The sequence below is a fragment of the Capra hircus genome, chromosome 6, assembly GCF_001704415.2.
Source record: "Capra hircus breed San Clemente chromosome 6, ASM170441v1, whole genome shotgun sequence".
Taxonomy (NCBI): domain Eukaryota; kingdom Metazoa; phylum Chordata; class Mammalia; order Artiodactyla; family Bovidae; genus Capra; species Capra hircus.
The window spans coordinates 92,202,754-92,219,125 of NC_030813.1; the positions used below are offsets into that span (position 1 = coordinate 92,202,754).

The following is a 16,372-nucleotide window of genomic DNA, read 5'->3' on the forward strand; positions in this document are numbered from 1 at the left end:
AGAAAAACCATAGCCTTGTAGGCCTTCCCTGAGGTCCACATAGTGAGTTTAATCAGAGGAAAGAGAAAACGCAGAAAGGAAAACAGTCAAGCAAGACAAAATAATAACAGTTCAGCCACTAAACCAAGTCAAGGACCTTTAGTTCCTCCTCGAGGGCTATACATGATACTCTGAGTCACATCCTTTGAGCTGTTTTGCAAATACTGAAACCCCTACCAGATGGAAGAAGTTAACCATCTGCTGCCCACAAGGATGAAGACCCCAGACCAGTTGGAACCAGAAGGTTGATAGTGTTGACTCCCACAATTACCTCACCGCCAGTCAGAAGCATGTACTTGAGCTGACACCACCCCCCTCCCTTATCTTGTTTTTAAAAACCTTTCCTTGCAAGCCTTGGGGAGTTCAGAGTCTTTTAAGCACTAACTGTCCTTGACTCCTTGCTTCAAAGTGAAGGTGTTAGTCACTCCACTGTGTCCAACTCTTCAAGACCCCATGAACTGTAACCTGTAGGCTCCTCTGTCCGTGGAATTTTCCAGGCAAGAATACCAGAGCAAGTTGCCATTTCCTGTTCCGGGGATCTTCACGACCGAGAGATCAAAGCCAGGTCTCCTGCACTGCAGGCAGTTTCTTTACCATCTGAGCCACTAGGGAAGCCAGGACTCCTTGATTGGTGCCCTGCAATAAATGCTTCACTTTCATTCACTACAGGGGCTTCCCTGGGTTAAATTCCTGATTTCTTAACTTACTTGATCTGTAATTCAGAGCCTGTTGCTGCCTTTCTCCAGACCTCTTTTCCCCATCAGTAAATTAGGGATAATAATTATCCCCAGGATAAAACTGTCCTCAGGGGTTATGCAAAAAAAAAAAAAAATCCTCAGTTTTCCTCCTTTGTGTCTCCCTTAGTCTCACACTATTGCCACCCTCAGAACATTTTTTAAAAAATATGTTTTTCCTTTAATTCACAATAATCTATTTTGCTTTTAATTGATTAATTTTTGGTTGCGCTGGGTCTTGCTGTTGAGCAGGCTATTCTTCATTGAGGTGCTTGGGCTTCTCATTGCAGTGGCTTCTCTTTTTGTGGAACACAGCCTCTAGACTCACGGGCTTCAGGAGTTGAGCACAGATTTTAGTTGCTGCCCCCACCCCACCTCCACTGGCCCTGGGATGTGGAATCTTCCTGAACCAGGGATTGAACCTGCGTCCCCTGCATTGGAAGGCAGATTCTTATCCACTGTACCAAAACTTCTGATACCAGATGAGTGGCTGTTTTTCCCACACCAAATAATGCTCTGTGACACCAGCTCTGTGTCTTACAACCTAACTCAGTTTTGATACTCTGCCTGGAGATACTTTTGCAGGAAGGGGGACCCCTTCCAGAGCCCAAAACTGTGCTCTTGTCTAACATTCAGAAATGAATTGTCTGAGGAGACACATGTGCTGAGAAAGCAAGAGCTTTTATTGGGAAAGGGCACCCGGGTGGAGAGCAGTAGGGTAAGAGAACCCAGGAGAACTGCTCTGCTGCGTGGCTCACAGTCTCGGGATTTATGGTGATGGGATTAGTTTCCGCGTGGTCTTTGGCCAATCATTCTAATTCTGAGTCTTTCCTGGTGGCGCATGCATCGCTCAGCCAAGATGGATGATAGCGAGAGGGATTCTGGGAAGTGGACGGACATGCGGTGTCTCCTTTTGACCTTTCCCGAACTCTTCCGGTTGGTGGTGGCTTATTAGTTCCGTATTCCTTATCAGGATCTCCTGTCAGAAAACAACTCATGCAAATTGTTACTATGGTGCCTGGCCAGGGTGGGCAGTTTCAATCAATGTGCTTCCCCTAACAATACTATCAACTCCTGCAGGTGAAGGGCTCAGTCCTGCAAGACTGTCCCAACCCCACTTCAGATGATAATCACAAGTCCAGGTTGTTCCCTGTGCTTCTGACTGATGAACTATACACAACTCCCTCCCCACTCAGAATCAATTAATTTCTATGGCAGCTCAGAGAATTCAAGAAAACAGTTCACTTACTGTTGACCAGTGGATTGTAAAAAGATATGATAAAGGCTACAGATGAACATCCAGAAGGAAGGAATGTGTAGGGCCAGATATATGGGGGCTTCCCTGCCCTCTCTGGGTGTGCCCTCCCCCGGCACCACCATGCATTCACCGATGTAGAAGTATCTCAGAACCTGGTCCTTTGGGGATTTTTGTGGAGGTTTCATCACGTAGGCATGATTGATCATCAACCCATTTCCAGCCCTCTTCCTTCTCTGGAGAATGAAGGAGTGTGGCTGAAAATTCCAAGCTTCTGATTGCCGCTTGATCTTTCTGGTGACCAGGCCCCAAGCAGGAGCCCACCCAGGGCCACCTGATTAGAACAAAAGACACTGCGGTTACCCAGGAAATTCCAAGGGATTTAGGAACCGGGGTTTAAACAAAAGATGCTCCTCCCAGTGCTTTTATCACTTAGCAAATGGCAATGGTTTTAGAAGCTCTGTGCCAGGAACCACAGACAGAGACCAAAGATGAAAGATGAAAAAAGATAATGCATGTAGAGTGCTTTGTCTAGGACCTGGCATATAGAGGATAGGGGATGTAGCTCAGTGGTAGAGCACATGCTTTGCATGTATGAGGCCCTGGGTTCAATTCCCGGCATCTCCACATTTTTGGGCTTCCCTCGTGACTCAGCTGGTAAAGAATCTGTCTGCAATGAGGGATACCTGGGTTCAATCCCTGGGCTGGAAAGATCCCCTGGAGAAGGGAAGGTCTACCCACTCCAGTTTACTGGCCTGGAATATTCCACAGTCCATGGGGTCGCAAAGAGTTGGACACTACTGAACAACTTTCACTTTGAAACTTCCCTCGTAGCTTAGTTGGTAAAGCATCTGCCTGCAATGCGGGAGACTTGAGTTCAGTTCTTGGGTCAGGAAGTTCCCCTGGAGAAGGAAATGGCAACCCACTTCAGTATTCCTGCCTGGAGAATTCCATGGACAGAGGAGCCTGGCAGGCTACAGTTCATGGATTGGCAAGAGTCGGACATGACTATCTATCTTTCTTTCTGGCATGTAAAAATTGCTCTATAAATGCTAACTCATTATTTTAAGATGCTGTTAGCAGTGGAGAATGAATCTGGTGAGGGGATGGAAAGAGTTATGAAGCTAAAGACTAAAAGGTTAAGAATCAAGCAAGAAACTTTACGTTTAAGAAAGAAAAATAATTTATGTTTTCCAAAGCCTGGCCTATATTCCTATTCACCGCAATAGCTATAGCAGCAATTCACAGAATGTAGTCTGGGGACATCTGAGAATCCCCCAAACCTTCTGAGGGAGTCACTGAGGCCTTTTTTCACTCTCATTTTTTCACCCGCATTCCCTGGCATTTCCTAGAGCCTTGGACTGCAAGGAGATCCAACCAGTCCATTCTGAAGGAGATCAGCCCTGGGATTTCTTTGGAAGAAATGATGCTAAAGCTGAAACTCCAGTACTTTGGCCACCTCATGCGAAGAGTTGACTCATTGGGAAAGACTCTGATGCTGGGAGGAATTGGGGGCAGGAGGAGAAGGGGACGACAGAGGATGAGATGGCTGGATGGCATCACTGACTCGATGGACGTGAGTCTGAGTGAACTCCGGGAGTTGGTGATGGACAGGGAGGCCTGGCGTGCTGCGATTCATGGGGTCGCAAAGAGTCGGACAGGACTGAGCGACTGAACTGAACTGAACTGAAGGGAGTTGGTGATGGAAGGGAAGCCTGGGGTGCTTCAGTCCATGGGGTCGCAAAGAGTTGGACGTGACTGAGCTACTGAACTGAACTGAACTATGCACATATGATGTCATACCTGATGAACACAGAAGCAGATATGAGAAATCCAGCTGTCTTTTATTAAGCTAGGCATTAATAATGCTTGCCAAAATTGTAAAACAATGACAGTTCTATCGATTAATTTTTTTGAAAAATATTTATGTCAACACTGTTGTTGTTAAGTCATTAAGTCATGTCCGACTCTTTGAGACCCTGTGGACTGTAGCACACCAGGCTTCCCTGTCCTTCACTATGTCCAGGAGTTTGCTCAAACTCTTTTCCATTGAGTGGATGATGCTATCTAACTATCTCACCCTCTGCCGCCCCTTTCTCCTGTTGCCTTCAATCTTTGCCATTGTCAGGGTCTTTTCCAATCAGTCAGCTCTTTGCCAAAGTATTGGATCAGCTTCAGCATCAGTCCTTGCAATGAATATTCAGGGTTCATTTCTTTTAGGATTAACTGGTTTGTTCTCCTTGCAGTCCCAGGGACTCTCAAGAGTCTTCTCCAGTCCCACAATTTGAAAGCATCAATTCTTCGGCACTCAACATACACATTAACTATTGTTAATTTAAAATGAATAAATAAAATGGTAAAGATTTCTCCTGTAATATCAGGTACAGTAAATATCAATAAATATAACCCACAAAAAAGCTCAACAAAGCTCGTAAATTCTCATTTGTTAATAGTGGGAAGGGTCCTAAAACCAAAAAGTTGGTCTAGAGGAGCATGTAACATGCCGTGGGGCCAAACAGTTTGGCACTGTAGCAGGTAATCACTGGATTGAAGTGGGCTCTACTTTTATATTCAGAGCTTATTTCATCATTGGCAAGACTTTTAGGAATTTTATGGGGATCCTGGAATCAAAGTTTCCATAATGTATCATTTCCTTGGCTTCAGAGCAACTCTTCTGATTAGGGCAGAGCTCCGTTAGCTGTAAAAGTCATCGAACCCCTCAGGACAGCGCAAGCAAAGGGGAACATGAAGTCCACTGCTGAGAACTCAGACTGTAACCTCCACTTGTACTCAGTTTCCAGCACAAACTCCCCTTATTTCACGTCCTGTCTTACTTCATTCATCTTGGAATTGCCAATTTCATTTGCAATGAACTGAAAACCACTCAAACCTTTACTTAGAAGTTAGATTACACCTTTGCTTTTTGCTTTTTAAAAATATTTCTATATTTACTTGACTGTGATAGGTCTTAGTTGCAAGATGTGAGATCTTTAGCTGAGGCATGTGGGATCAAATTCCCTGACCAGGGATTGAACTTGCCCCCCTGCATTGGTGTCTTAGCCACTGGACCCCAGGGAAGTCCTACTTTTGCTTTTTGTTGTCCTTGTTATGTTCCAGAACTCCTGGCATTTCTTTCCAAGATATAAATGGTCATATTTTATACCATGTGACCCAATCCTAACTGGCCACAGCAGACTGAACTGGAATTGGATACTTAATTCAAAGGTAGCCATTCACGGTTTATCTGTAATGTGTGTTTTCTGCTAGACTGATGATGGCTTCCCTGTCCTTTTTTTTTTTTTTTTCAATCATCTAGGAGCATGCTCATACTTTTCTGATGATTAAAAAAAAAATACACACACACACACACACACACACACACACACACACACAAGGGGCTGATTTAAAAGACTGATTCCCAGCCCTCTCTGTCTTGGAGATTCTGATTCAGAGATTTGGATGGGGCTTGTGAATTAGTTTGTCTAATAAGTTTCTAGGTGTGTCTTCTCAGTGAAAAGTGAAAGTGTTAATCACTCAGTCATGTCTGACTCTCCAACCCTATGGACGGTAGTCCACCAGGATCCTCTGTCCATGCAATTCTCCAGGAAAGAATATGGAGTGGGTAGCCATTCCCTTCTCTAGGGGATCTTCCCCACCCAGGGACTGAACCCAGCTCTCCAGTACTGCAAGCATATTCTTTACCACCTGAGCCACCAGAGCAGTGTAGAAAGTGATGCCTGTTTTACAAAGCCATTGGAATATCCAAGGTATGGAAAAGGACAGAGATTTTCCATCTTCATGACCACACCAGCTCCTTGAGTCCACTGCAGAGATTCTAAGTAGATCTGGTCTGGGGCCCAGGAATCACCATTTTATGCCCCCAGGTGTCTGATGTGAACACTCAACTTTGAGAACAGCCAAGAATGAGATAGTTTCAGCAGATTATTTTGCTTTTGCAATTCCCTGCCATGAAAGACCGAATTTTTAAATTTGATTTCAATTATTTATTTTTGGCTGTGCTAGGTCTCCGTTGCTTTGAGGGCTTTCTCTTATTGCAGCAAGCAGGGGCTACTCTCTATCTGTGGTGCTTGGGGCTTCTCACCGCGGTGGCTTCTCTTGCTGTGGCCCCCTGGCTCTAGAGCTCAGCTTTAGAAGCTGTGGCACACAGGCTTAGTTGCTCCACCACATGTAGGACCTTCCCTGACCAGGAATCAAACCCTGTCTCTTCCACTGGTAGGTGGTTTGTTTGTTTGTTTGTTTGTTTTTCCCCACCATTGAGCCACCTGGGAAGCCCTGCATTTTTTTTTTTTTTTTTTTAATGAAAGGTCATATTGGAGTGGATACAGTTTTGGAGCAGACCACTATCTCTGCTATGGGGGAAGGTCGAGCAGGATGAGGGGTACAGGGAAACCTAAGGATGGCTCTGCAATATTTAGGGCCTGAGGCTGGAGTAGGGGCGAGGCAGGAGGGGCCTCGACAGAGAAGTTCCATTCCTTCCAGTCCTCCTGACAATTGTTCTGTCCAAACTCCACCAAACACCAGCCCCGACCCTGACACTGATCATGTGCCTGACAATTAGAACTGGTTGGAACAGTTATGCAATGTTGTAAATGCCTTTGTAAACTGCAGCACATACTACCTTGGTGAAGACAGCAAATTACACCCTGGATCTTCCCATACCTGGAATCTCAATAGTAGCTGCACACAGGCCACCCAGAGGATGTCAGCTCTCAGAGAGTTACTTATCTTTACCATCAGACGATCCTATCACTTATTTTCCAAGAAGGTCCAATTACTCTTCTCCTTTCTGGAAAGAACTTAACCATTTGTACCAGCTTGACTTGGTGTCATAGGTATTCTACTTCTCCTACTAGAAAAGGGTTCACTGGTCACCTCTCAAGATTCACAATGAACCTCTGTCTACCCCAGGCTCCAAAAGGCAAGCTTTATTTTTCTCGGTAGGAGTCTATCCCCATCTATCAAACTATTGTTGCTGTTTAGTCACTAAGTCATGTCTGACTCTTTGCATAACCCCAGGCTCCTCTCTGTGTGGGATTTCCCAGGCAAGAATACTGGAGTGGGTTGCCATTTCCTCCTCCAGGGGATCTTCCCAACCCAGGGATCAAACCCAGGTCTCCCGAATTGCAGGTGGATTCTTAACTGTCTGAGACACCAAGGAAGCCCCTTGTAAGATTCAGTTCAGTTCAGTCACTCAGTCGTGTCCGACTCTTTGCGACCCCAGGAACTGCAGCATGCCAGGCCTCTCTGTCCATCACCAACTCCTGGAGTTCACTCAGACTCATGTCCATCAAGTCCGTGATGCCATCCAGCCATCTCATCCTCTGTCGTCCCCTTCTCCTCCTGCCCTCAATCCCTCCCAGCATCAGAGTCTTTTCCAATGAGTCAACTCTCTGCATGAGGTGGCCAAAGTACTGGAGTTTCAGCTTTAGCATCATTCCTTCCAAAGAAATCCCAGGACTGATCTCCTTCAGAATGGACTGGTTGGATCTCCTTGCAGTCCAAGGGCCTCTCAAGAGTCTTCTCCAACACCACAGTTTAAACACATCAGTTCTTCAGCGCTCAGCCTTCTTCACAGTCCAAGGACTTTAAAAATGGAATTTGGCTTCTATTTTAATTTTTTAATTTTAATTTTTGGCTGTGGTGGGTCTTTGACGCTGCATGTAGGCTTTCTCTAGTTGTGGTGAGTGAGGACTACACTCTAGTTGCAGGGTTGGAGCTTCTCACTACAGTGCTTTGTCTTGTTGCAGAACACAGGCTCTAGGTTTGAAGTCTCAGTAATTGTGGCACACAGGGCTTAGTTGCCCCGAGGCCTGTGGGATCTTCCCAGACTAGGGATCAAACAGTTGTTCCTTGCATTGCAAAGCAGATTCAGATTCTAATCCACTGCACCACCAGGGAAGCCCCAGGAGTTTTGTTTTTAATTTATGTTGAGGAGTAGCAATTTATTATAGGCATTAGATCAATCAGTAGCAAAACTTTTAAGTAAGGGTACCTAGATAGCATATTCAAAAGCAGAGACATTACTTTGCCAACTAAGGTCCATCTAGTCAAGGCTATGGTTTTTCCAGTAGTCATGTATGAATGTGAGAGTTGGACTGTGAAGAAGGCTGAGCGCCAAAGAATTGATGTGTTTGAACTGTGGTGTTGGAGAAGACTCTTGAGAGTCCCTTGGACTGCAAGAAGATCCAACCAGTCTATTCTGAAGGAGATCAGCCCTGGGATTTCTTTGGAAGAAATTATGCTAAAGCTGAAACTCCAGTACTTTGGCCACCTCATGCAGAGAGTTGACTCATTGGAAAAGACTGTGATGCTGGGAGGGATTGGGGGCAGGAGAAGAAGGGGATGACAGAGGATGAGATGGCTGGATGGCATCACTGACTCGATGGACGCAAATCTGAGTGAACTCCGGGAATTGGTGATGGACAGGGAGGCCTGGCGTGCTGCGATTCATGGGGTCGCAAAGAGTCGGACACAACTGAGCGACTGAACTGAACTGAAACTGCTAACAATGTATCATATATTTCTGCTAATTATCCCTGACAAATTCACAAGTATTGTGAGACTGAGTTTGAATCTGAGTATTTTTTAAATATATTTCACTTTTTATTTTGCAACAATTCCAAACTTACAGAGAAGTTGCAAGTAAAAAAGAATTTCTGTATATCAGATTCCCCAAATGTTAACATTTACCATGTTTGCCTACCGTTCTTTCCTACACTTGTTCCTTAACCATTTGCGACTGAGTTGTAGATTTAATGTCCCTTTGGCTCTAAAGATTTCTGTATGTACTTCCTAAAAACAAGGATAGTTGAGGACTTCCCTGGTCATCCAGGAGTTAAGAATCCATATTCCCCTGCAGGGGACGTGGGTTCAGACCCTGTCTAGAGAACTAAAGTCCCACAAGCTGTGCAGGGCAGCCAAAAAATTAAAAATAAAAACAAAGACTGTTTTTTTTCCATAACCACAGTACAATGATCAAAATCAAGTAATTAACTTTGATTCATTGTTGTTGTTGTTGTTGTTGTTGTTCAGTCTCATGTCCAGCTCCTTGTGACACCATGGACTACAGCACATCAGGCTCCCCTGTCCTTCACTATCTCCCAGAGTTTGCTCAGATTCATGTCCATTGAGTGGGTGATGCTATCTAACCGTCTAATCCTCTGCCATTCCCTTCTCCTTTTGCCTTCAGTCTTTTCCAGCATCACAGTCTTTTCCAATGAGTCAGTTCTTTGAATCCGGTGGCCAAAGGACATTACTATATTCTAATCTACAGACCTTATTCAATTGTTGCCCATCCCCTAATGTTCTTTTGATAAGCATCTTGCAGAAATGGGCCTGCTCAACACAAACACCATCCAGGAATCCAGAAAGACAGCCTGGCAGCGAATTCTCCTTCCGCACTAAGAGGTCTGGATGGTGGACATCTGTGGCTGCCAAAGGTAGTCTTCCTGTGACCAGACAAGAAAGAAGAGTGTCCCAGAGGTCCAACCTGAACAAGGCTGGACTGTGGATCACTTTGTCAGTAACCCTACCTCTAGCCCTCATGCTGGGCCAGCAACATAAACCCCCATACATTTAAGCCATCATAAGCCCCGTCAAGATTTTTGTTATTTATGGCCACAACATTCCTAACTGACGTAATCCTCTAAAAGTAGAAATACCATATTTTTATACCTACGCATGCACGCACACACAGACACATTCAAACTGCTCTTAAAAAAAATTTAATGAATGAATTATGTCATATGTGAGTGCACCTGTTTCCCCTCAGCATTTCTAATATATTTTATCACTTCAGTTTATTTGGATGACTGTAATAGGCATAACATCTTTCTTTACAACAAATCTCACAGGATCACAGGATTTTAGTTAGAGGAAACCTGATTATCTCATCTAAACCCCTTCACAGTATGTACAATTTTAAGAAATGTGTTTATAAGTAACAGAAGTTGTCACAAAAGGGGAAAGGGTGATTTAACAGCAAGGAGAAGAAGCAGGTCAACTCAGGTAAAAAGGATTTCAGTTATATTGGGACTTCCTGACATTCCAGTGGATAATTCTCCATTTTTCCAACGCAAGAGTGCAGGTTTGATCCCTCATCTGGAAATTAAGATCCCACATGCTATGCATGAGACCAAAGATTCTTTTTAAAAAATTGTTTAAAAATATATTTACATTGATAAAGTTTTATTATGTCATTATATTAATATAGTGTGATGGAGAGAAGCAGATTCTTCAATAGCAGACTCAACCAATTTTATTGCCAGCTCTGCTGCTTGCTAAGAGTATAACTATGAGCTAACAATTTGTCCTTTCTTTCCCTTAATGTCTTCATCCATAAAATGGGAATGATATGAGTGATTGATAGCCTCCTAAAGTTGTCTGAGAATTAAATGAATTAAGATGTGTAAACATTTAGAACATGCTGTTGGTGCTGCTAAGTCACTTCAGTCGTGTCTGACTCTGTGTGACCCCATAGACGGCAGCCCACCAGGCTCCGCCGTCCATGGGATTTTCTAGGCAAGAGTACTGGAGTGGGTTGCCATTGCCTTCTCTGTAGAACATGGTAGCTATTAATTATTATTATTATTAGTGTGGTATGCTAAGCCATATGCATTGCTTATGTCATAGAAATGAACATGGATTTTTATCCTGGCATTTATTGGCCTTGCTTGGAGGATCCACTGCAAGAGTTAGTGAACTTTGGGTTCTGTCTTCCACTGGGTCTGACGAGGCCTCAGCCTCCCTACCTTTTCATTGTTGGGAGGAGACTAGACCTCAGATCCTTGTATTTGAGAACCTTTGAACCTGAAACTACAACAAAGGGAGGGCAGTTTATTTGGGGATGTTTTACTCCTGTTGCCATGCAAATTGAACACTGTTCCAACCTTCTGTCCACACCCTCCAGTCTGAGTCACTGCTGCTTAATAGACTTTTAAAGACATCAGTAAATACCCTCAGAAGCATCTGAAAATCTTAAACCAGGACCTGAGGCTTTCTACACTTTCCCTCTTGTAATCTACACAGATTTTCCCTCTAGGACTTGTGAAATGTTGCAGCTCTATATTAATAAACAGAATGTCTATATACCTTTATCCACATCTTGAAAGGGAATGGCCTGTGATCGAAGCCTCAGTGTCCAGCTGAGGTGATCACACCAGAAGCCAACAGAAAACCATTCTCAGTTATTCAAGGGCCCAGAAGATCTACCACCATTATATCATTTCTGTAAAAACTACTCTAAGGCACACTCAGCAAACTGAGGAATAAAGTAAACTTAGTAAAGAAAAAATTGTGGCACAAAAAGCACCAGTGATGAACACAGACCAGTGAATTAAGGCCGAACAGCGTCACACTAGGTCAAAAAGTAACTGTGCGATAATTATCTGTGCCATTTGGGCAATGGTGCACACTTTATGGATTGAAAGGAAGAAAGTAGTAGTGATCCATAGCAACTTAGTAGCTATAGACTTCCAGGAAAACTTCCTAGTCCACTTAGTAAACCTCATCTGCAATTGACAATAAGTAGTCAAGAATTGTTTGTTTTTGGTTGTGCCATGTGGCATGTGGGATCTCAGTTTCTTATCAGGGATGGAACCCACATCACCTTCATCGGAAGTATGGAGTCTTAACAATTGGACCACCAGGGAAGTCCCAGTAATCAAGAATTTAAAGAAGTCAAAGAAGTCAAATTAGTTTCTTAACTTACGTTTACTAAGCTGAAACTAAAAGTCCATCAATTGTAAATAAAATTTTACTTCTATCTTAATGGCTTTGGGTCAGATTACCCATCTTTCCCCACTGTCTCTAAAAATAACACATATGATGGAGAAGGAATTATACCGAAAGAGCTCTGTCCTTCCCACTCCCTAACCTTTGGGGATACCAAATGACATAATGGAAATAGCAAGTCATTCAGGCCAGGTAATCAGTACTGAGTCTACAAATTGTTAGCTGTGTGCACAGTAAGTCGTTTCAGTCTTGTCCAACTCTTTTCAACCCTATGGACTGTAACCTGTCAGGCTCCTCTGTCCATGGAATTCTCCAGGCAGGAATACTGAAGTGGGTGGGCTCCTTAGACAAATCACTTTACTTCTGTTTGCTTCAGCAATTTTTGACTTATTCTTCATTCTTCCCAGGTGGCACTAGTGGTAAAGAATCTGCCTGCCAATGCATGAGACACAAGAGAGGCAGGTTCAATCCCTGGGTCGGGAAGATCCCCTGGAGAAGGAAATGGCAATCCAATCCAATATTCTTGCCTGGGAAATCCTATGGCCAGAGGAGCCGGGCAGGCTACTTACTGCACATGAACACACACATTCTTCATTCTGCTGCAAAGGGAGATAAAGGAGCTTTCCTGATTCCTCATAGTCTAGACTCTGGGGTGAGAGAGACAATTCTCAATAATCAATACTATCTAAAGTGGTACATTGATTGAACAATCAAAAATAATGAGACGAACTCACACACCAGGAAAGGTTAAAGAAGTGGGATTGACATGGGATAGAACGTAGAGAATTGGAATCCTCGCTAACAAAGGACACAGCAATTACATTCATGTGTTTGTGGGTTTCTGTAGCTTCCTCAGTGGACTGATGTGTGTGTGTAATTTGATCTTTATGATATTCTGGGGAATTATTATCTTCCTCTTTTCCCAAATGGAGAAATAGAGGTTCAGAGAAATTAAGTGATTTCCTCAAAAATAAATGGCAAGTTAGAAGTGGAGAGGCAGTGACAATAGTGGGGATGGTGGGGGGAAGGACCTATGAAAAGTTGCTCTTCCATAAAAAGAGCATGAACACTGGCAACAACTGTCAAAGACAAGTTTTACAGAACCCTGGCAACTGACCAAAGGGGAGGATTTATTCATAAAAAATGGCTGAATGTCAGTAAACACAGAGGACTTTGTGGAATTTTAACTTGCCTCATTCCTTCCCCTTTCCCCAGCTCCACAATAGCCTTGAAAAAAAATGGCACCACATTCACAGTGAAAACTAGCATCTTGGCAGCCCCTGGAAGGGGAAGAAGGGGGCTGGAACTCCCTAGAAAACCTTTCTCAGGGAATTGTCATTATTTGACATGCCAGGCAGTTCCCTGGAAAACTCTGTTCTCAGGACTTGTCTTTATTTGATCTGACTCAGAACAGCTTTTTCCACAGGAACACTTGGCAAAAACAATCGACAGCAGTTATTTAACATCACAGCTGCCTAAGGTAGTATAACATTTGAGACAAACAAGAAATTGACCAAAAAATTAGAAGGAAAAGCTAGGGAATAAGATATCCACAGGAAGCTTTGAAAAGGTCCAACATATTTCTAGAAACCTAGAAGGATTCAAATGATAGGGTTGGGCTCGTGCTTCAGGAAAGACCTAAATAAACTGAAAGACATCTTATGTTCATAGATTGGATATTTTAATATTGTCAAGATGGCGGCTGCTGCTGCTGCTAAGTCACTTCAGTCGTGTCCGACTCTGTGCAACCCCAGAGACAGCAGCCCACCAGGCTCCCGCGTCCCTGGGATTCTCCAGGCAAGAACACTGGAGTGGGTTGCCATTTCCTCCTCCAATGCATGAAAGTGAAAAGTGAAAGCGAAGTCGCTCAGTCGTGTCTGACTCTTAGCGACCCCATGGACTGCAGCCTACCAGGCTCCTCCGCCCATGGGACTTTCCAGGCAAGAGTACTGGAGTGGGGTGCCATTGTTAAGATGGCAATACTCTCCAAATCGATCAATAGATAATGCCTATTGAAATCCCACATGCCTTTTTTTTTTTAAGGTTTTGTTTATTTGCTTTTATTTTATTTTTGGCTTTGAAGAGTCTTTATTGCTGCGTGTGGGCTTTCTCTAGTCACAGCAAGTGGGAGCTACTCTCCAGTTTGGGGTGCTTGGGCTTCTCGTTAGGGTGGTTTCTCTTTGTTGTGGAGCATTAGGCTGTAAGGTGCACAGGCTTCAGTAGTTTCAGCTCACGGACTCTGGAGCACTGGCTCAGTAGTTGCGGAGCACAGGCTTAGTTGCCTTGTTGATCGTAGGATCTTCCCAGAGCACGGATTGAACCCTTGTCTCCTGCACTGGCAGGTGGATTCTTACCCACTGGACCACCAGGGAAGTCCTCCCTATCCCATGCGCCTTTTTTTTTCTTTGCAGAAATTTACAAACTTCCTAAAATTCATATGGAAATTCCAGGGACCCAGAATAGCCAAAACATTCTTGCAAAAGAACAAAGTTAGAAGCACACTTTCTAATTTTGAAAGTTATTGTAAAGCTCTAGTAATCTATTCAGTGAGGTATTAGTGTAAAGATAGATGTATAAACCAATAGAACTGAATCTCGAATCTAGAAATCAATTATTACATTTCTGGTCAGCTGATTTCCACAAGGGTGCCAAGACAATTCAATGGAGAAAAGAATAGTACTGGGACAACTGAACATTTATGTGCAAAAGAATGAAGTTGGAACCCTATTTACATTAGTCAGGATTCTGCAGAGAAAAAGAACCAATAGGATATACACAGATGTATAGAAAGAGGTTCATTATGAAGGATGGGCTCACAAGATTATGGCGGCCAAGCTGGAGGATAGCTGGAGGGCTAGGGAAGCCATGGCTGCTGTTCTAGTCCAAACCTAAAGGACGAAGAACCAGGAAAGCTAATGTAAGATTCCAAAGGTCTGAGGGATGCAGGGGCTGATAGTATAAGTCCATCTGACTTCAAAGGTCCAAGAACTAGGAGTGCCAATGTCCAAGGGCATGAAAATATGGACGTGCCTGCTTGAACAGAAGAGTAAATTTGCACTTCTCTTTTTTTGTTGTTCAATTCAGGGCCTCAGTGGATTGAAAGATGCTCATCTGCTTTGGTGAGGGAGATCTTCTTTCCTCAGTGTATCAATTGAAATGCTAATCTCTTCTGGATAAACCCTGACATATCCACCCAGATAGGTTGTACCAGCCATCTAGGCATCCCTTAGCCCAGTCAAGTTGACACATAAAATCCACCATCACGTCATATACAAAAGTTAACTCAATATCAGTCAAAGACCTAAATGTAAGGTCTAAACTATAAACCTCTTAGAACAAAACATAGGAGTAAACCTTCATAAGCAACGGCTTCTTTTTTTCCTGGCCATGCCGTGCGGCTTGTGGGACCTCAATTCCCTGACAAGGGATTGAACCTGGGTCCCCAGAAATGGAAGTGTGGAGTCCTAATCACTGGACTGCCAGAGAATTCCTAGCAATGGTTTCTTAAATACAGTATTAAAAGTTTAGCAACCAAAGAATTTGCACTTTGTCTAAACTTGGAACATTTTTGTTTCAAATGATATTATTAAGAAGTGAAAGATAACAACAGAATGGGAAAAAATATTTGGAACTTATATATCTGATAAGAAACTACTACCTAGAATATACCCCATAGACTGTAGCCCGCCAGGCTCCTCTGTCCATGGGATTCTCCAGGCAAGAGTACTGGTGTGGGTTGCCATGGCCTCCTCCAAGATATCTTCCCAGCCCAGGGATCGAATTCGAGTCTCTTCTGTCTCTTGTGTTAGCAGGCAGGTTCTTTACCACTATAATTCTCCACACTTCTAATTATTATACAGTGCCTGAGGAATGTAAAGCAAAGTTTTTCTTCAAACTTCAGTGAGCATAGTAATCACCAGAGCCTTTGGACAGAGAGATTTCCCAGACCAGGCCCCAAAGATTTGCCTTTGTTAAATCTGGGGTGGAGTTCAGGCATCCATCATTTTTATCTAACAAGCAATGTAATGATGCAGATGAGCCATAGACCACACGTGAGAAAACCTGCTTTCCATCATCTTCCAAGATCTTGACTTATTTCTAATTCAGAAGTGGCCAGCTGTAATGAGCTCTGCTATGAAAGATGAATTCTGAAACATTCACCAAACTGTAATTTGGGGACATCGGCGACCCCAAACTGGAAGGTTATTTTTTTATAATTAATTAATTTTTTTTATTTTTGACTGAATTGGGTCTTCGTTCAGCACTGGGCATTCTGGATCTTTGTTATGTCATGCAGGACACTTCATTGTGGCCAAGAGACCTTCTCCCTAACTGTGGCACAAGGGGTTCTGGAGGGAGTGCATGGTCTCAGTAGTTGCAGTGGGCAGATTTAGTTGCCCTGCAGCATGTGGAATCTTAGTTGATCAAGGTTAATCAACGATACAACCCTCATCCCCTGCATTGGAAGCAAGAAGTTTTAATCACTGGACCACCAGGGACATCCCTAAATTGGAAGTTTTACAGAGCACTTCACCTTAGTTTGCTGTCCCTTGGACTGCAAGGAGATCCAATCAGTCAATCCTAAAGGAAA

General features: G+C 43.5%; 1 non-coding gene across 1 annotated transcript; it reads left to right on the top strand.

The window, feature by feature from the left end:
- On the top strand, positions 2,584-2,655 carry TRNAA-UGC. The gene has a single exon. It is a non-coding gene; the product is annotated as a tRNA-Ala (tRNA).